The sequence below is a fragment of the Oncorhynchus gorbuscha genome, linkage group LG09, assembly GCF_021184085.1.
Source record: "Oncorhynchus gorbuscha isolate QuinsamMale2020 ecotype Even-year linkage group LG09, OgorEven_v1.0, whole genome shotgun sequence".
Lineage (NCBI taxonomy): Eukaryota > Metazoa > Chordata > Actinopteri > Salmoniformes > Salmonidae > Oncorhynchus > Oncorhynchus gorbuscha.
This window is the reverse complement of record NC_060181.1, coordinates 1,830,616-1,847,840: the sequence shown is the minus strand read 5'-3', so window position 1 is coordinate 1,847,840 and position 17,225 is coordinate 1,830,616. Positions and strand designations below refer to the sequence as shown.

Here is a 17,225-nt window from a genome sequence, read left to right as displayed (position 1 = left end):
AGTCCTTAGGTCGCTGACTCAGAAGAGTATAACTTTTTCAGCAGTTGTACCAAGTTTTGGACTTATGCCTAGTGTTTCCCCAAAATCAAGTAATTCCCTGAGCGGGAATCAAACCCAGGCCGCGGTGGTAAAAGAACCGAATCTGAACCACTGGACCAAAAGGGAGAGAGAAAAAGACATTTCGCAGTGAGGGGGCTAAACAGCGTTTTTCTTCCTCGGCTCACTTTTTGTCTATTCCCAAATGCAACTACTTGCAATCTAAGGGGATGTAGCTCAGAGGAATAGAGCATTAGTTGAACGTACGAAGACCTGGGGGCAATCCTCAGCAGCTTCAAGAAACCACCAAACTCAGCAGATTAATTTCTTAAAGGGAACATATGCTTCTGTCGAACCTCTGACCATCTAGGGGATGGCGTTTGACTGCATTTGTCACCCTTTGATAGCTCAGTTGGTAGAGCGGAGGACTGTAGGTGAAATTGCTGTAATCCTTAGGTCGCTGGTTCAAATCCGGCTCAAAGGATTGTACTTTTTCTTGTGGTTTACGCCAACTTTTTGACAGCAGTGCACCTTGACATGTGCTTGACAAAAATATATTTCCCTGAGAGAAGAAATCTTCACTTGTTGACCTATGAAAGGAATGTTGGTAGAGCAGCAGAGAGTTCTCGAGATTGCAACAGTCCTTAGGTCGCTGACTCAGAAGAGTATAACTTTTTCAGCAGTTGTACCAAGTTTTGGACTCATGCCTAGTGTTTCCCCAAAATCAAGTAATTCCCTGAGCGGGAATCAAACCCAGGCCGCGGTGGTAAAAGAACCGAATCTGAACCACTGGACCAAAAGGGAGAGAGAAAAAGACATTTCGCAGTGAGGGGGCTAAACAGCATTTTTCTTCCTCGGCTCACTTTTTGTCTATTCCCAAATGCAACTACTTGCAATCTAAGGGGATGTAGCTCAGTGGAATAGAGCATTAGTTGAACGTACGAAGACCTGGGGGCAATCCTCAGCAGCTTCAAGAAACCACCAAACTCAGCAGATTAATTTCTTAAAGGGAACATATGCTTCTGTCGAACCTCTGACCATCTAGGGAATGGCGTTTGACTGTATTTGTCACCCTTTGATAGCTCAGTTGGTAGAGCGGAGGACTGTAGGTGAAATTGCTGTAATCCTTAGGTCGCTGGCTCAAAGGATTGTACTTTTTCTTGTGGTTTACGCCAACTTTTTGACAGCAGTGCACCTTGACATGTGCTTGACAAAAATATATTTCCCTGAGAGAAGAAATCTTCACTTGTTGACCTATGAAAGGAATGTTGGTAGAGCAGCAGAGAGTTCTCGAGATTGCAACAGTCCTTAGGTCGCTGACTCAGAAGAGTATAACTTTTTCAGCAGTTGTACCAAGTTTTGGACTCATGCCTAGTGTTTCCCCAAAATCAAGTAATTCCCTGAGCGGGAATCAAACCCAGGCCGCGGTGGTAAAAGAACCGAATCTGAACCACTGGACCAAAAGGGAGAGAGAAAAAGACATTTCGCAGTGAGGGGCTAAACAGCGTTTTTCTTCCTCGGCTCACTTTTTGTCTATTCCCAAATGCAACTACTTGCAATCTAAGGGGATGTAGCTCAGTGGAATAGAGCATTAGTTGAACGTACGAAGACCTGGGGGCAATCCTCAGCAGCTTCAAGAAACCACCAAACTCAGCAGATTAATTTCTTAAAGGGAACATATGCTTCTGTCGAACCTCTGACCATCTAGGAATGGCGTTTGACTGTATTTGTCACCCTTTGATAGCTCAGTTGGTAGAGCGGAGGACTGTAGGTGAAATTGCTGTAATCCTTAGGTCGCTGGTTCAAATCCGGCTCAAAGGATTGTACTTTTTCTTGTGGTTTACGCCAACTTTTTGACAGCAGTGCACCTTGACATGTGCTTGACAAAAAATATATTTCCCTGAGAGAAGAAATCTTCACTTGTTGACCTATGAAAGGAATGTTGGTAGAGCAGCAGAGAGTTCTCGAGATTGCAACAGTCCTTAGGTCGCTGACTCAGAAGAGTATAACTTTTTCAGCAGTTGTACCAAGTTTTGGACTCATGCCTAGTGTTTCCCCAAAATCAAGTAATTCCCTGAGCGGGAATCAAACCCAGGCCGCGGTGGTAAAAGAACCGAATCTGAACCACTGGACCAAAAGGGAGAGAGAAAAAGACATTTCGCAGTGAGGGAGCTAAACAACGATTTTATTCCTCGGCTCACTTTTTGTCTATTCCCAAATGCAACTACTTGCAATCTAAGGGGATGTAGCTCAGTGGAATAGAGCATTAGTTGAACGTACGAAGACCTGGGGGCAATCCTCAGCAGCTTCAAGAAACCACCAAACTCAGCAGATTAATTTCTTAAAGGGAACATATGCTTCTGTCGAACCTCTGACCATCTAGGGGATGGCGTTTGACTGTATTTGTCACCCTTTGATAGCTCAGTTGGTAGAGCGGAGGACTGTAGGTGAAATTGCTGTAATCCTTAGGTCGCTGGTTCAAATCCGGCTCAAAGGATTGTACTTTTTCTTGTGGTTTACGCCAACTTTTTGACAGCAGTGCACCTTGACATGTGCTTGACAAAAATATATTTCCCTGAGAGAAGAAATCTTCACTTGTTGACCTATGAAAGGAATGTTGGTAGAGCAGCAGAGAGTTCTCGAGATTGCAACAGTCCTTAGGTCGCTGACTCAGAAGAGTATAACTTTTTCAGCAGTTGTACCACGTTTTGGACTTATGCCTAGTGTTTCCCCAAAATCAAGTAATTCCCTGAGCGGGAATCAAACCCAGGCCGCGGTGGTAAAAGAACCGAATCTGAACCACTGGACCAAAAGGGAGAGAGAAAAAGACATTTCGCAGTGAGGGGGCTAAACAGCGTTTTTCTTCCTCGGCTCACTTTTTGTCTATTCCCAAATGCAACTACTTGCAATCTAAGGGGATGTAGCTCAGAGGAATAGAGCATTAGTTGAACGTACGAAGACCTGGGGGCAATCCTCAGCAGCTTCAAGAAACCACCAAACTCAGCAGATTAATTTCTTAAAGGGAACATATGCTTCTGTCGAACCTCTGACCATCTAGGGGATGGCGTTTGACTGCATTTGTCACCCTTTGATAGCTCAGTTGGTAGAGCGGAGGACTGTAGGTGAAATTGCTGTAATCCTTAGGTCGCTGGTTCAAATCCGGCTCAAAGGATTGTACTTTTTCTTGTGGTTTACGCCAACTTTTTGACAGCAGTGCACCTTGACATGTGCTTGACAAAAATATATTTCCCTGAGAGAAGAAATCTTCACTTGTTGACCTATGAAAGGAATGTTGGTAGAGCAGCAGAGAGTTCTCGAGATTGCAACAGTCCTTAGGTCGCTGACTCAGAAGAGTATAACTTTTTCAGCAGTTGTACCAAGTTTTGGACTCATGCCTAGTGTTTCCCCAAAATCAAGTAATTCCCTGAGCGGGAATCAAACCCAGGCCGCGGTGGTAAAAGAACCGAATCTGAACCACTGGACCAAAAGGGAGAGAGAAAAGACATTTCGCAGTGAGGGGGCTAAACAGCGATTTTATTCCTCGGCTCACTTTTTGTCTATTCCCAAATGCAACTACTTGCAATCTAAGGGGATGTAGCTCAGAGGAATAGAGCATTAGTTGAACGTACGAAGACCTGGGGGCAATCCTCAGCAGCTTCAAGAAACCACCAAACTCAGCAGATTAATTTCTTAAAGGGAACATATGCTTCTGTCGAACCTCTGACCATCTAGGGAATGGCGTTTGACTGTATTTGTCACCCTTTGATAGCTCAGTTGGTAGAGCGGAGGACTGTAGGTGAAATTGCTGTAATCCTTAGGTCGCTGGTTCAAATCAAAGGATTGTACTTTTTCTTGTGGTTTACGCCAACTTTTTGACAGCAGTGCACCTTGACATGTGCTTGACAAAAATATATTTCCCTGAGAGAAGAAATCTTCACTTGTTGACCTATGAAAGGAATGTTGGTAGAGCAGCAGAGAGTTCTCGAGATTGCAACAGTCCTTAGGTCGCTGACTCAGAAGAGTATAACTTTTTCAGCAGTTGTACCAAGTTTTGGACTCATGCCTAGTGTTTCCCCAAAATCAAGTAATTCCCTGAGCGGGAATCAAACCCAGGCCGCGGTGGTAAAAGAACCGAATCTGAACCACTGGACCAAAAGGGAGAGAGAAAAAGACATTTCGCAGTGAGGGGGCTAAACAGCGTTTTTCTTCCTCGGCTCACTTTTTGTCTATTCCCAAATGCAACTACTTGCAATCTAAGGGGATGTAGCTCAGAGGAATAGAGCATTAGTTGAACGTACGAAGACCTGGGGGCAATCCTCAGCAGCTTCAAGAAACCACCAAACTCAGCAGATTAATTTCTTAAAGGGAACATATGCTTCTGTCGAACCTCTGACCATCTAGGGATGGCGTTTGACTGCATTTGTCACCCTTTGATAGCTCAGTTGGTAGAGCGGAGGACTGTAGGTGAAATTGCTGTAATCCTTAGGTCGCTGGTTCAAATCCGGCTCAAAGGATTGTACTTTTTCTTGTGGTTTACGCCAACTTTTTGACAGCAGTGCACCTTGACATGTGCTTGACGAAAAATATATTTCCCTGAGAGAAGAAATCTTCACTTGTTGACCTATGAAAGGAATGTTGGTAGAGCAGCAGAGAGTTCTCGAGATTGCAACAGTCCTTAGGTCGCTGACTCAGAAGAGTATAACTTTTTCAGCAGTTGTACCAAGTTTTGGACTCATGCCTAGTGTTTCCCCAAAATCAAGTAATTCCCTGAGCGGGAATCAAACCCAGGCCGCGGTGGTAAAAGAACCGAATCTGAACCACTGGACCAAAAGGGAGAGAAAAAAGACATTTCGCAGTGAGGGGCTAAACAGCGTTTTTCTTCCTCGGCTCACTTTTTGTCTATTCCCAAATGCAACTACTTGCAATCTAAGGGGATGTAGCTCAGTGGAATAGAGCATTAGTTGAACGTACGAAGACCTGGGGGCAATCCTCAGCAGCTTCAAGAAACCACCAAACTCAGCAGATTAATTTCTTAAAGGGAACATATGCTTCTGTCGAACCTCTGACCATCTAGGGAATGGCGTTTGACTGTATTTGTCACCCTTTGATAGCTCAGTTGGTAGAGCGGAGGACTGTAGGTGAAATTGCTGTAATCCTTAGGTCGCTGGCAAATCCGGCTCAAAGGATTGTACTTTTTCTTGTGGTTTACGCCAACTTTTTGACAGCAGTGCACCTTGACATGTGCTTGACAAAAATATATTTCCCTGAGAGAAGAAATCTTCACTTGTTGACCTATGAAAGGAATGTTGGTAGAGCAGCAGAGAGTTCTCGAGATTGCAACAGTCCTTAGGTCGCTGACTCAGAAGAGTATAACTTTTTCAGCAGTTGTACCAAGTTTTGGACTCATGCCTAGTGTTTCCCCAAAATCAAGTAATTCCCTGAGCGGGAATCAAACCCAGGCCGCGGTGGTAAAAGAACCGAATCTGAACCACTGGACCAAAAGGGAGAGAGAAAAAGACATTTCGCAGTGAGGGGGCTAAACAGCGTTTTTCTTCCTCGGCTCACTTTTTGTCTATTCCCAAATGCAACTACTTGCAATCTAAGGGGATGTAGCTCAGAGGAATAGAGCATTAGTTGAACGTACGAAGACCTGGGGGCAATCCTCAGCAGCTTCAAGAAACCACCAAACTCAGCAGATTAATTTCTTAAAGGGAACATATGCTTCTGTCGAACCTCTGACCATCTAGGGGATGGCGTTTGACTGCATTTGTCACCCTTTGATAGCTCAGTTGGTAGAGCGGAGGACTGTAGGTGAAATTGCTGTAATCCTTAGGTCGCTGGTTCAAATCCGGCTCAAAGGATTGTACTTTTTCTTGTGGTTTACGCCAACTTTTTGACAGCAGTGCACCTTGACATGTGCTTGACAAAAATATATTTCCCTGAGAGAAGAAATCTTCACTTGTTGACCTATGAAAGGAATGTTGGTAGAGCAGCAGAGAGTTCTCGAGATTGCAACAGTCCTTAGGTCGCTGACTCAGAAAAACCGAAATGTATAACTTTTTCAGCAGTTGTACCAAGTTTTGGACTCATGCCTAGTGTTTCCCCAAAATCAAGTAATTCCCTGAGCGGGAATCAAACCCAGGCCGCGGTGGTAAAAGAACCGAATCTGAACCACTGGACCAAAAGGGAGAGAGAAAAAGACATTTCGCAGTGAGGGGGCTAAACAGCGATTTTATTCCTCGGCTCACTTTTTGTCTATTCCCAAATGCAACTACTTGCAATCTAAGGGGATGTAGCTCAGAGGAATAGAGCATTAGTTGAACGTACGAAGACCTGGGGGCAATCCTCAGCAGCTTCAAGAAACCACCAAACTCAGCAGATTAATTTCTTAAAGGGAACATATGCTTCTGTCGAACCTCTGACCATCTAGGGGATGGCGTTTGACTGCATTTGTCACCCTTTGATAGCTCAGTTGGTAGAGCGGAGGACTGTAGGTGAAATTGCTGTAATCCTTAGGTCGCTGGTTCAAATCCGGCTCAAAGGATTGTACTTTTTCTTGTGGTTTACGCCAACTTTTTGACAGCAGTGCACCTTGACATGTGCTTGACAAAAATATATTTCCCTGAGAGAAGAAATCTTCACTTGTTGACCTATGAAAGGAATGTTGGTAGAGCAGCAGAGAGTTCTCGAGATTGCAACAGTCCTTAGGTCGCTGACTCAGAAGAGTATAACTTTTTCAGCAGTTGTACCACGTTTTGGACTTATGCCTAGTGTTTCCCCAAAATCAAGTAATTCCCTGAGCGGGAATCAAACCCAGGCCGCGGTGGTAAAAGAACCGAATCTGAACCACTGGACCAAAAGGGAGAGAGAAAAAGACATTTCGCAGTGAGGGGCTAAACAGCGTTTTTCTTCCTCGGCTCACTTTTTGTCTATTCCCAAATGCAACTACTTGCAATCTAAGGGGATGTAGCTCAGAGGAATAGAGCATTAGTTGAACGTACGAAGACCTGGGGGCAATCCTCAGCAGCTTCAAGAAACCACCAAACTCAGCAGATTAATTTCTTAAAGGGAACATATGCTTCTGTCGAACCTCTGACCATCTAGGGATGGCGTTTGACTGCATTTGTCACCCTTTGATAGCTCAGTTGGTAGAGCGGAGGACTGTAGGTGAAATTGCTGTAATCCTTAGGTCGCTGGTTCAAATCCGGCTCAAAGGATTGTACTTTTTCTTGTGGTTTACGCCAACTTTTTGACAGCAGTGCACCTTGACATGTGCTTGACAAAAATATATTTCCCTGAGAGAAGAAATCTTCACTTGTTGACCTATGAAAGGAATGTTGGTAGAGCAGCAGAGAGTTCTCGAGATTGCAACAGTCCTTAGGTCGCTGACTCAGAAGAGTATAACTTTTTCAGCAGTTGTACCACGTTTTGGACTTATGCCTAGTGTTTCCCCAAAATCAAGTAATTCCCTGAGCGGGAATCAAACCCAGGCCGCGGTGGTAAAAGAACCGAATCTGAACCACTGGACCAAAAGGGAGAGAGAAAAAGACATTTCGCAGTGAGGGGCTAAACAGCGATTTTATTCCTCGGCTCACTTTTTGTCTATTCCCAAATGCAACTACTTGCAATCTAAGGGGATGTAGCTCAGAGGAATAGAGCATTAGTTGAACGTACGAAGACCTGGGGGCAATCCTCAGCAGCTTCAAGAAACCACCAAACTCAGCAGATTAATTTCTTAAAGGGAACATATGCTTCTGTCGAACCTCTGACCATCTAGGGAATGGCGTTTGACTGTATTTGTCACCCTTTGATAGCTCAGTTGGTAGAGCGGAGGACTGTAGGTGAAATTGCTGTAATCCTTAGGTCGCTGGTTCAAATCCGGCTCAAAGGATTGTACTTTTTCTTGTGGTTTACGCCAACTTTTTGACAGCAGTGCACCTTGACATGTGCTTGACAAAAATATATTTCCCTGAGAGAAGAAATCTTCACTTGTTGACCTATGAAAGGAATGTTGGTAGAGCAGCAGAGAGTTCTCGAGATTGCAACAGTCCTTAGGTCGCTGACTCAGAAGAGTATAACTTTTTCAGCAGTTGTACCAAGTTTTGGACTCATGCCTAGTGTTTCCCAAAATCAAGTAATTCCCTGAGCGGGAATCAAACCCAGGCCGCGGTGGTAAAAGAACCGAATCTGAACCACTGGACCAAAAGGGAGAGAGAAAAAGACATTTCGCAGTGAGGGGGCTAAACAGCGATTTTTCTTCCTCGGCTCACTTTTTGTCTATTCCCAAATGCAACTACTTGCAATCTAAGGGGATGTAGCTCAGAGGAATAGAGCATTAGTTGAACGTACGAAGACCTGGGGGCAATCCTCAGCAGCTTCAAGAAACCACCAAACTCAGCAGATTAATTTCTTAAAGGGAACATATGCTTCTGTCGAACCTCTGACCATCTAGGGGATGGCGTTTGACTGCATTTGTCACCCTTTGATAGCTCAGTTGGTAGAGCGGAGGACTGTAGGTGAAATTGCTGTAATCCTTAGGTCGCTGGTTCAAATCCGGCTCAAAGGATTGTACTTTTTCTTGTGGTTTACGCCAACTTTTTGACAGCAGTGCACCTTGACATGTGCTTGACAAAAATATATTTCCCTGAGAGAAGAAATCTTCACTTGTTGACCTATGAAAGGAATGTTGGTAGAGCAGCAGAGAGTTCTCGAGATTGCAACAGTCCTTAGGTCGCTGACTCAGAAGAGTATAACTTTTTCAGCAGTTGTACCAAGTTTTGGACTCATGCCTAGTGTTTCCCCAAAATCAAGTAATTCCCTGAGCGGGAATCAAACCCAGGCCGCGGTGGTAAAAGAACCGAATCTGAACCACTGGACCAAAAGGGAGAGAGAAAAAGACATTTCGCAGTGAGGGGGCTAAACAGCGATTTTTCTTCCTCGGCTCACTTTTTGTCTATTCCCAAATGCAACTACTTGCAATCTAAGGGGATGTAGCTCAGTGGAATAGAGCATTAGTTGAACGTACGAAGACCTGGGGGCAATCCTCAGCAGCTTCAAGAAACCACCAAACTCAGCAGATTAATTTCTTAAAGGGAACATATGCTTCTGTCGAACCTCTGACCATCTAGGGAATGGCGTTTGACTGTATTTGTCACCCTTTGATAGCTCAGTTGGTAGAGCGGAGGACTGTAGGTGAAATTGCTGTAATCCTTAGGTCGCTGGTTCAAATCCGCTCAAAGGATTGTACTTTTTCTTGTGGTTTACGCCAACTTTTTGACAGCAGTGCACCTTGACATGTGCTTGACAAAAATATATTTCCCTGAGAGAAGAAATCTTCACTTGTTGACCTATGAAAGGAATGTTGGTAGAGCAGCAGAGAGTTCTCGAGATTGCAACAGTCCTTAGGTCGCTGACTCAGAAGAGTATAACTTTTTCAGCAGTTGTACCAAGTTTTGGACTCATGCCTAGTGTTTCCCCAAAATCAAGTAATTCCCTGAGCGGGAATCAAACCCAGGCCGCGGTGGTAAAAGAACCGAATCTGAACCACTGGACCAAAAGGGAGAGAGAAAAAGACATTTCGCAGTGAGGGGGCTAAACAGCGTTTTTCTTCCTCGGCTCACTTTTTGTCTATTCCCAAATGCAACTACTTGCAATCTAAGGGGATGTAGCTCAGAGGAATAGAGCATTAGTTGAACGTACGAAGACCTGGGGGCAATCCTCAGCAGCTTCAAGAAACCACCAAACTCAGCAGATTAATTTCTTAAAGGGAACATATGCTTCTGTCGAACCTCTGACCATCTAGGGATGGCGTTTGACTGCATTTGTCACCCTTTGATAGCTCAGTTGGTAGAGCGGAGGACTGTAGGTGAAATTGCTGTAATCCTTAGGTCGCTGGTTCAAATCCGGCTCAAAGGATTGTACTTTTTCTTGTGGTTTACGCCAACTTTTTGACAGCAGTGCACCTTGACATGTGCTTGACAAAAAATATATTTCCCTGAGAGAAGAAATCTTCACTTGTTGACCTATGAAAGGAATGTTGGTAGAGCAGCAGAGAGTTCTCGAGATTGCAACAGTCCTTAGGTCGCTGACTCAGAAAAACCGAAATGGCATATATTATTTTTTATTATATTACAGCAGTAACTTTTTCAGTTGTACCAAGTTTTGGACTCATGCCTAGTGTTTCCCCAAAATCAAGTAATTCCCTGAGCGGGAATCAAACCCAGGCCGCGGTGGTAAAAGAACCGAATCTGAACCACTGGACCAAAAGGGAGAGAGAAAAAGACATTTCGCAGTGAGGGGCTAAACAGCGTTTTATTCCTCGGCTCACTTTTTGTCTATTCCCAAATGCAACTACTTGCAATCTAAGGGGATGTAGCTCAGTGGAATAGAGCATTAGTTGAACGTACGAAGACCTGGGGGCAATCCTCAGCAGCTTCAAGAAACCACCAAACTCAGCAGATTAATTTCTTAAAGGGAACATATGCTTCTGTCGAACCTCTGACCATCTAGGGGATGGCGTTTGACTGTATTTGTCACCCTTTGATAGCTCAGTTGGTAGAGCGGAGGACTGTAGGTGAAATTGCTGTAATCCTTAGGTCGCTGGTTCAAATCCGGCTCAAAGGATTGTACTTTTTCTTGTGGTTTACGCCAACTTTTTGACAGCAGTGCACCTTGACATGTGCTTGACAAAAAATATATTTCCCTGAGAGAAGAAATCTTCACTTGTTGACCTATGAAAGGAATGTTGGTAGAGCAGCAGAGAGTTCTCGAGATTGCAACAGTCCTTAGGTCGCTGACTCAGAAGAGTATAACTTTTTCAGCAGTTGTACCACGTTTTGGACTTATGCCTAGTGTTTCCCCAAAATCAAGTAATTCCCTGAGCGGGAATCAAACCCAGGCCGCGGTGGTAAAAGAACCGAATCTGAACCACTGGACCAAAAGGGAGAGAGAAAAAGACATTTCGCAGTGAGGGGGCTAAACAGCGTTTTTCTTCCTCGGCTCACTTTTTGTCTATTCCCAAATGCAACTACTTGCAATCTAAGGGGATGTAGCTCAGAGGAATAGAGCATTAGTTGAACGTACGAAGACCTGGGGGCAATCCTCAGCAGCTTCAAGAAACCACCAAACTCAGCAGATTAATTTCTTAAAGGGAACATATGCTTCTGTCGAACCTCTGACCATCTAGGGGATGGCGTTTGACTGCATTTGTCACCCTTTGATAGCTCAGTTGGTAGAGCGGAGGACTGTAGGTGAAATTGCTGTAATCCTTAGGTCGCTGGTTCAAATCCGGCTCAAAGGATTGTACTTTTTCTTGTGGTTTACGCCAACTTTTTGACAGCAGTGCACCTTGACATGTGCTTGACAAAAATATATTTCCCTGAGAGAAGAAATCTTCACTTGTTGACCTATGAAAGGAATGTTGGTAGAGCAGCAGAGAGTTCTCGAGATTGCAACAGTCCTTAGGTCGCTGACTCAAGTCGCTTTGGATAAAACCGTCTGCTAAATGGCATATATTATTATTATTATTATATTACTCAGAAGAGTATAACTTTTTCAGCAGTTGTACCAAGTTTTGGACTCATGCCTAGTGTTTCCCCAAAATCAAGTAATTCCCTGAGCGGGAATCAAACCCAGGCCGCGGTGGTAAAAGAACCGAATCTGAACCACTGGACCAAAAGGGAGAGAGAAAAAGACATTTCGCAGTGAGGGAGCTAAACAACGATTTTATTCCTCGGCTCACTTTTTGTCTATTCCCAAATGCAACTACTTGCAATCTAAGGGGATGTAGCTCAGTGGAATAGAGCATTAGTTGAACGTACGAAGACCTGGGGGCAATCCTCAGCAGCTTCAAGAAACCACCAAACTCAGCAGATTAATTTCTTAAAGGGAACATATGCTTCTGTCGAACCTCTGACCATCTAGGGAATGGCGTTTGACTGTATTTGTCACCCTTTGATAGCTCAGTTGGTAGAGCGGAGGACTGTAGGTGAAATTGCTGTAATCCTTAGGTCGCTGGTTCAAATCCGGCTCAAAGGATTGTACTTTTTCTTGTGGTTTACGCCAACTTTTTGACAGCAGTGCACCTTGACATGTGCTTGACAAAAATATATTTCCCTGAGAGAAGAAATCTTCACTTGTTGACCTATGAAAGGAATGTTGGTAGAGCAGCAGAGAGTTCTCGAGATTGCAACAGTCCTTAGGTCGCTGACTCAGAAGAGTATAACTTTTTCAGCAGTTGTACCAAGTTTTGGACTCATGCCTAGTGTTTCCCCAAAATCAAGTAATTCCCTGAGCGGGAATCAAACCCAGGCCGCGGTGGTAAAAGAACCGAATCTGAACCACTGGACCAAAAGGGAGAGAGAAAAAGACATTTCGCAGTGAGGGGGCTAAACAGCGTTTTTCTTCCTCGGCTCACTTTTTGTCTATTCCCAAATGCAACTACTTGCAATCTAAGGGGATGTAGCTCAGAGGAATAGAGCATTAGTTGAACGTACGAAGACCTGGGGGCAATCCTCAGCAGCTTCAAGAAACCACCAAACTCAGCAGATTAATTTCTTAAAGGGAACATATGCTTCTGTCGAACCTCTGACCATCTAGGGGATGGCGTTTGACTGCATTTGTCACCCTTTGATAGCTCAGTTGGTAGAGCGGAGGACTGTAGGTGAAATTGCTGTAATCCTTAGGTCGCTGGTTCAAATCCGGCTCAAAGGATTGTACTTTTTCTTGTGGTTTACGCCAACTTTTTGACAGCAGTGCACCTTGACATGTGCTTGACAAAAATATATTTCCCTGAGAGAAGAAATCTTCACTTGTTGACCTATGAAAGGAATGTTGGTAGAGCAGCAGAGAGTTCTCGAGATTGCAACAGTCCTTAGGTCGCTGACTCAGAAGAGTATAACTTTTCAGCAGTTGTACCAAGTTTTGGACTTATGCCTAGTGTTTCCCCAAAATCAAGTAATTCCCTGAGCGGGAATCAAACCCAGGCCGCGGTGGTAAAAGAACCGAATCTGAACCACTGGACCAAAAGGGAGAGAGAAAAAGACATTTCGCAGTGAGGGAGCTAAACAGCGATTTTCTTCCTCGGCTCACTTTTTGTCTATTCCCAAATGCAACTACTTGCAATCTAAGGGGATGTAGCTCAGAGGAATAGAGCATTAGTTGAACGTACGAAGACCTGGGGGCAATCCTCAGCAGCTTCAAGAAACCACCAAACTCAGCAGATTAATTTCTTAAAGGGAACATATGCTTCTGTCGAACCTCTGACCATCTAGGGAATGGCGTTTGACTGTATTTGTCACCCTTTGATAGCTCAGTTGGTAGAGCGGAGGACTGTAGGTGAAATTGCTGTAATCCTTAGGTCGCTGGTTCAAATCCGGCTCAAAGGATTGTACTTTTTCTTGTGGTTTACGCCAACTTTTTGACAGCAGTGCACCTTGACATGTGCTTGACAAAAATATATTTCCCTGAGAGAAGAAATCTTCACTTGTTGACCTATGAAAGGAATGTTGGTAGAGCAGCAGAGAGTTCTCGAGATTGCAACAGTCCTTAGGTCGCTGACTCAGAAGAGTATAACTTTTTCAGCAGTTGTACCACGTTTTGGACTTATGCCTAGTGTTTCCCCAAAATCAAGTAATTCCCTGAGCGGGAATCAAACCCAGGCCGCGGTGGTAAAAGAACCGAATCTGAACCACTGGACCAAAAGGGAGAGAGAAAAAGACATTTCGCAGTGAGGGGCTAAACAGCGATTTTCTTCCTCGGCTCACTTTTTGTCTATTCCCAAATGCAACTACTTGCAATCTAAGGGGATGTAGCTCAGAGGAATAGAGCATTAGTTGAACGTACGAAGACCTGGGGGCAATCCTCAGCAGCTTCAAGAAACCACCAAACTCAGCAGATTAATTTCTTAAAGGGAACATATGCTTCTGTCGAACCTCTGACCATCTAGGGAATGGCGTTTGACTGTATTTGTCACCCTTTGATAGCTCAGTTGGTAGAGCGGAGGACTGTAGGTGAAATTGCTGTAATCCTTAGGTCGCTGGTTCAAATCCGGCTCAAAGGATTGTACTTTTTCTTGTGGTTTACGCCAACTTTTTGACAGCAGTGCACCTTGACATGTGCTTGACAAAAATATATTTCCCTGAGGGAAGAAATCTTCACTTGTTGACCTTTGAAAGGAATGTTGGTAGAGCAGCAGAGAGTTCTCGAGATTGCAACAGTCCTTAGGTCGCTGACTCAGAAGAGTATAACTTTTTCAGCAGTTGTACCACGTTTTGGACTTATGCCTAGTGTTTCCCCAAAATCAAGTAATTCCCTGAGCGGGAATCAAACCCAGGCCGCGGTGGTAAAAGAACCGAATCTGAACCACTGGACCAAAAGGGAGAGAGAAAAAGACATTTCGCAGTGAGGGGCTAAACAGCGATTTTCTTCCTCGGCTCACTTTTTGTCTATTCCCAAATGCAACTACTTGCAATCTAAGGGGATGTAGCTCAGAGGAATAGAGCATTAGTTGAACGTACGAAGACCTGGGGCAATCCTCAGCAGCTTCAAGAAACCACCAAACTCAGCAGATTAATTTCTTAAAGGGAACATATGCTTCTGTCGAACCTCTGACCATCTAGGGGAATGGCGTTTGACTGTATTTGTCACCCTTTGATAGCTCAGTTGGTAGAGCGGAGGACTGTAGGTGAAATTGCTGTAATCCTTAGGTCGCTGGTTCAAATCCGGCTCAAAGGATTGTACTTTTTCTTGTGGTTTACGCCAACTTTTTGACAGCAGTGCACCTTGACATGTGCTTGACAAAAATATATTTCCCTGAGAGAAGAAATCTTCACTTGTTGACCTTTGAAAGGAATGTTGGTAGAGCAGCAGAGAGTTCTCGAGATTGCAACAGTCCTTAGGTCCTGAAATATATATTATTATTATTATTATATTACTCAGAAGAGTATAACTTTTTCAGCAGTTGTACCACGTTTTGGACTTATGCCTAGTGTTTCCCCAAAATCAAGTAATTCCCTGAGCGGGAATCAAACCCAGGCCGCGGTGGTAAAAGAACCGAATCTGAACCACTGGACCAAAAGGGAGAGAGAAAAGACATTTCGCAGTGAGGGGCTAAACAGCGATTTTATTCCTCGGCTCACTTTTTGTCTATTCCCAAATGCAACTACTTGCAATCTAAGGGGATGTAGCTCAGAGGAATAGAGCATTAGTTGAACGTACGAAGACCTGGGGGCAATCCTCAGCAGCTTCAAGAAACCACCAAACTCAGCAGATTAATTTCTTAAAGGGAACATATGCTTCTGTCGAACCTCTGACCATCTAGGGAATGGCGTTTGACTGTATTTGTCACCCTTTGATAGCTCAGTTGGTAGAGCGGAGGACTGTAGGTGAAATTGCTGTAATCCTTAGGTCGCTGGTTCAAATCCGGCTCAAAGGATTGTACTTTTTCTTGTGGTTTACGCCAACTTTTTGACAGCAGTGCACCTTGACATGTGCTTGACAAAAATATATTTCCCTGAGGGAAGAAATCTTCACTTGTTGACCTATGAAAGGAATGTTGGTAGAGCAGCAGAGAGTTCTCGAGATTGCAACAGTCCTTAGGTCGCTGACTCAGAAGAGTATAACTTTTTCAGCAGTTGTACCACGTTTTGGACTTATGCCTAGTGTTTCCCCAAAATCAAGTAATTCCCTGAGCGGGAATCAAACCCAGGCCGCGGTGGTAAAAGAACCGAATCTGAACCACTGGACCAAAAGGGAGAGAGAAAAGACATTTCGCAGTGAGGGGGCTAAACAGCGTTTTTCTTCCTCGGCTCACTTTTTGTCTATTCCCAAATGCAACTACTTGCAATCTAAGGGGATGTAGCTCAGAGGAATAGAGCATTAGTTGAACGTACGAAGACCTGGGGGCAATCCTCAGCAGCTTCAAGAAACCACCAAACTCAGCAGATTAATTTCTTAAAGGGAACATATGCTTCTGTCGAACCTCTGACCATCTAGGGAATGGCGTTTGACTGTATTTGTCACCCTTTGATAGCTCAGTTGGTAGAGCGGAGGACTGTAGGTGAAATTGCTGTAATCCTTAGGTCGCTGGTTCAAATCCGCTCAAAGGATTGTACTTTTCTTGTGGTTTACGCCAACTTTTTGACAGCAGTGCACCTTGACATGTGCTTGACAAAAATATATTTCCCTGAGAGAAGAAATCTTCACTTGTTGACCTATGAAAGGAATGTTGGTAGAGCAGCAGAGAGTTCTCGAGATTGCAACAGTCCTTAGGTCGCTGACTCAGAAAAACCGTCTGCTAAATGGCATATATTATTATTATTATTATATTACTCAGAAGAGTATAACTTTTTCAGCAGTTGTACCAAGTTTTGGACTCATGCCTAGTGTTTCCCCAAAATCAAGTAATTCCCTGAGCGGGAATCAAACCCAGGCCGCGGTGGTAAAAGAACCGAATCTGAACCACTGGACCAAAAGGGAGAGAGAAAAAGACATTTCGCAGTGAGGGAGCTAAACAACGATTTTATTCCTCGGCTCACTTTTTGTCTATTCCCAAATGCAACTACTTGCAATCTAAGGGGATGTAGCTCAGTGGAATAGAGCATTAGTTGAACGTACGAAGACCTGGGGGCAATCCTCAGCAGCTTCAAGAAACCACCAAACTCAGCAGATTAATTTCTTAAAGGGAACATATGCTTCTGTCGAACCTCTGACCATCTAGGGAATGGCGTTTGACTGTATTTGTCACCCTTTGATAGCTCAGTTGGTAGAGCGGAGGACTGTAGGTGAAATTGCTGTAATCCTTAGGTCGCTGGCTCAAAGGATTGTACTTTTTTCTTGTGGTTTACGCCAACTTTTTGACAGCAGTGCACCTTGACATGTGCTTGACAAGAAGAAATCTTCACTTGTTGACCTATGAAAGGAATGTTGGTAGAGCAGCAGAGAGTTCTCGAGATTGCAACAGTCCTTAGGTCGCTGACTCAGAAGAGTATAACTTTTTCAGCAGTTGTACCAAGTTTTGGACTCATGCCTAGTGTTTCCCCAAAATCAAGTAATTCCCTGAGCGGGAATCAAACCCAGGCCGCGGTGGTAAAAGAACCGAATCTGAACCACTGGACCAAAAGGGAGAGAGAAAAAGACATTTCGCAGTGAGGGGGCTAAACAGCGTTTTCTTCCTCGGCTCACTTTTTGTC

At 44.2% G+C, this 17,225-nt stretch overlaps 21 non-coding genes across 21 annotated transcripts; all 21 read left to right on the top strand.

Annotated features, from left to right (window-relative positions):
• The first annotated feature begins 433 nt into the window (after nucleotides 1-433).
• Nucleotides 434-520, top strand: trnay-gua. The gene is given in 2 exon segments: nucleotides 434-470; nucleotides 485-520. It is a non-coding gene; the product is annotated as a tRNA-Tyr (tRNA).
• Nucleotides 521-1,770: 1,250 nt separating this feature from the next.
• trnay-gua lies at nucleotides 1,771-1,857 on the top strand. The gene is given in 2 exon segments: nucleotides 1,771-1,807; nucleotides 1,822-1,857. It is a non-coding gene; the product is annotated as a tRNA-Tyr (tRNA).
• Nucleotides 1,858-2,446: 589 nt separating this feature from the next.
• trnay-gua lies at nucleotides 2,447-2,533 on the top strand. The gene is given in 2 exon segments: nucleotides 2,447-2,483; nucleotides 2,498-2,533. It is a non-coding gene; the product is annotated as a tRNA-Tyr (tRNA).
• Nucleotides 2,534-3,121: 588 nt separating this feature from the next.
• On the top strand, nucleotides 3,122-3,208 carry trnay-gua. The gene is given in 2 exon segments: nucleotides 3,122-3,158; nucleotides 3,173-3,208. It is a non-coding gene; the product is annotated as a tRNA-Tyr (tRNA).
• A 1,255-nt stretch (nucleotides 3,209-4,463) lies between these two features.
• Nucleotides 4,464-4,550, top strand: trnay-gua. The gene is given in 2 exon segments: nucleotides 4,464-4,500; nucleotides 4,515-4,550. It is a non-coding gene; the product is annotated as a tRNA-Tyr (tRNA).
• Nucleotides 4,551-5,810: 1,260 nt separating this feature from the next.
• Nucleotides 5,811-5,897, top strand: trnay-gua. The gene is given in 2 exon segments: nucleotides 5,811-5,847; nucleotides 5,862-5,897. It is a non-coding gene; the product is annotated as a tRNA-Tyr (tRNA).
• Nucleotides 5,898-6,493: 596 nt separating this feature from the next.
• Nucleotides 6,494-6,580, top strand: trnay-gua. Its single transcript is given in 2 exon segments — nucleotides 6,494-6,530; nucleotides 6,545-6,580. It is a non-coding gene; the product is annotated as a tRNA-Tyr (tRNA).
• A 586-nt stretch (nucleotides 6,581-7,166) lies between these two features.
• trnay-gua lies at nucleotides 7,167-7,253 on the top strand. The gene is given in 2 exon segments: nucleotides 7,167-7,203; nucleotides 7,218-7,253. It is a non-coding gene; the product is annotated as a tRNA-Tyr (tRNA).
• A 587-nt stretch (nucleotides 7,254-7,840) lies between these two features.
• trnay-gua lies at nucleotides 7,841-7,927 on the top strand. The gene is given in 2 exon segments: nucleotides 7,841-7,877; nucleotides 7,892-7,927. It is a non-coding gene; the product is annotated as a tRNA-Tyr (tRNA).
• A 588-nt stretch (nucleotides 7,928-8,515) lies between these two features.
• On the top strand, nucleotides 8,516-8,602 carry trnay-gua. The gene is given in 2 exon segments: nucleotides 8,516-8,552; nucleotides 8,567-8,602. It is a non-coding gene; the product is annotated as a tRNA-Tyr (tRNA).
• Nucleotides 8,603-9,191: 589 nt separating this feature from the next.
• On the top strand, nucleotides 9,192-9,277 carry trnay-gua. Its single transcript is given in 2 exon segments — nucleotides 9,192-9,228; nucleotides 9,243-9,277. It is a non-coding gene; the product is annotated as a tRNA-Tyr (tRNA).
• Nucleotides 9,278-9,864: 587 nt separating this feature from the next.
• Nucleotides 9,865-9,951, top strand: trnay-gua. Its single transcript is given in 2 exon segments — nucleotides 9,865-9,901; nucleotides 9,916-9,951. It is a non-coding gene; the product is annotated as a tRNA-Tyr (tRNA).
• Nucleotides 9,952-10,572: 621 nt separating this feature from the next.
• On the top strand, nucleotides 10,573-10,659 carry trnay-gua. Its single transcript is given in 2 exon segments — nucleotides 10,573-10,609; nucleotides 10,624-10,659. It is a non-coding gene; the product is annotated as a tRNA-Tyr (tRNA).
• Nucleotides 10,660-11,248: 589 nt separating this feature from the next.
• Nucleotides 11,249-11,335, top strand: trnay-gua. The gene is given in 2 exon segments: nucleotides 11,249-11,285; nucleotides 11,300-11,335. It is a non-coding gene; the product is annotated as a tRNA-Tyr (tRNA).
• A 650-nt stretch (nucleotides 11,336-11,985) lies between these two features.
• Nucleotides 11,986-12,072, top strand: trnay-gua. Its single transcript is given in 2 exon segments — nucleotides 11,986-12,022; nucleotides 12,037-12,072. It is a non-coding gene; the product is annotated as a tRNA-Tyr (tRNA).
• A 588-nt stretch (nucleotides 12,073-12,660) lies between these two features.
• On the top strand, nucleotides 12,661-12,747 carry trnay-gua. The gene is given in 2 exon segments: nucleotides 12,661-12,697; nucleotides 12,712-12,747. It is a non-coding gene; the product is annotated as a tRNA-Tyr (tRNA).
• A 587-nt stretch (nucleotides 12,748-13,334) lies between these two features.
• trnay-gua lies at nucleotides 13,335-13,421 on the top strand. The gene is given in 2 exon segments: nucleotides 13,335-13,371; nucleotides 13,386-13,421. It is a non-coding gene; the product is annotated as a tRNA-Tyr (tRNA).
• A 587-nt stretch (nucleotides 13,422-14,008) lies between these two features.
• Nucleotides 14,009-14,095, top strand: trnay-gua. Its single transcript is given in 2 exon segments — nucleotides 14,009-14,045; nucleotides 14,060-14,095. It is a non-coding gene; the product is annotated as a tRNA-Tyr (tRNA).
• A 587-nt stretch (nucleotides 14,096-14,682) lies between these two features.
• Nucleotides 14,683-14,769, top strand: trnay-gua. The gene is given in 2 exon segments: nucleotides 14,683-14,719; nucleotides 14,734-14,769. It is a non-coding gene; the product is annotated as a tRNA-Tyr (tRNA).
• A 613-nt stretch (nucleotides 14,770-15,382) lies between these two features.
• Nucleotides 15,383-15,469, top strand: trnay-gua. The gene is given in 2 exon segments: nucleotides 15,383-15,419; nucleotides 15,434-15,469. It is a non-coding gene; the product is annotated as a tRNA-Tyr (tRNA).
• Nucleotides 15,470-16,056: 587 nt separating this feature from the next.
• On the top strand, nucleotides 16,057-16,142 carry trnay-gua. Its single transcript is given in 2 exon segments — nucleotides 16,057-16,093; nucleotides 16,108-16,142. It is a non-coding gene; the product is annotated as a tRNA-Tyr (tRNA).
• Nucleotides 16,143-17,225: the final 1,083 nt, after the last annotated feature.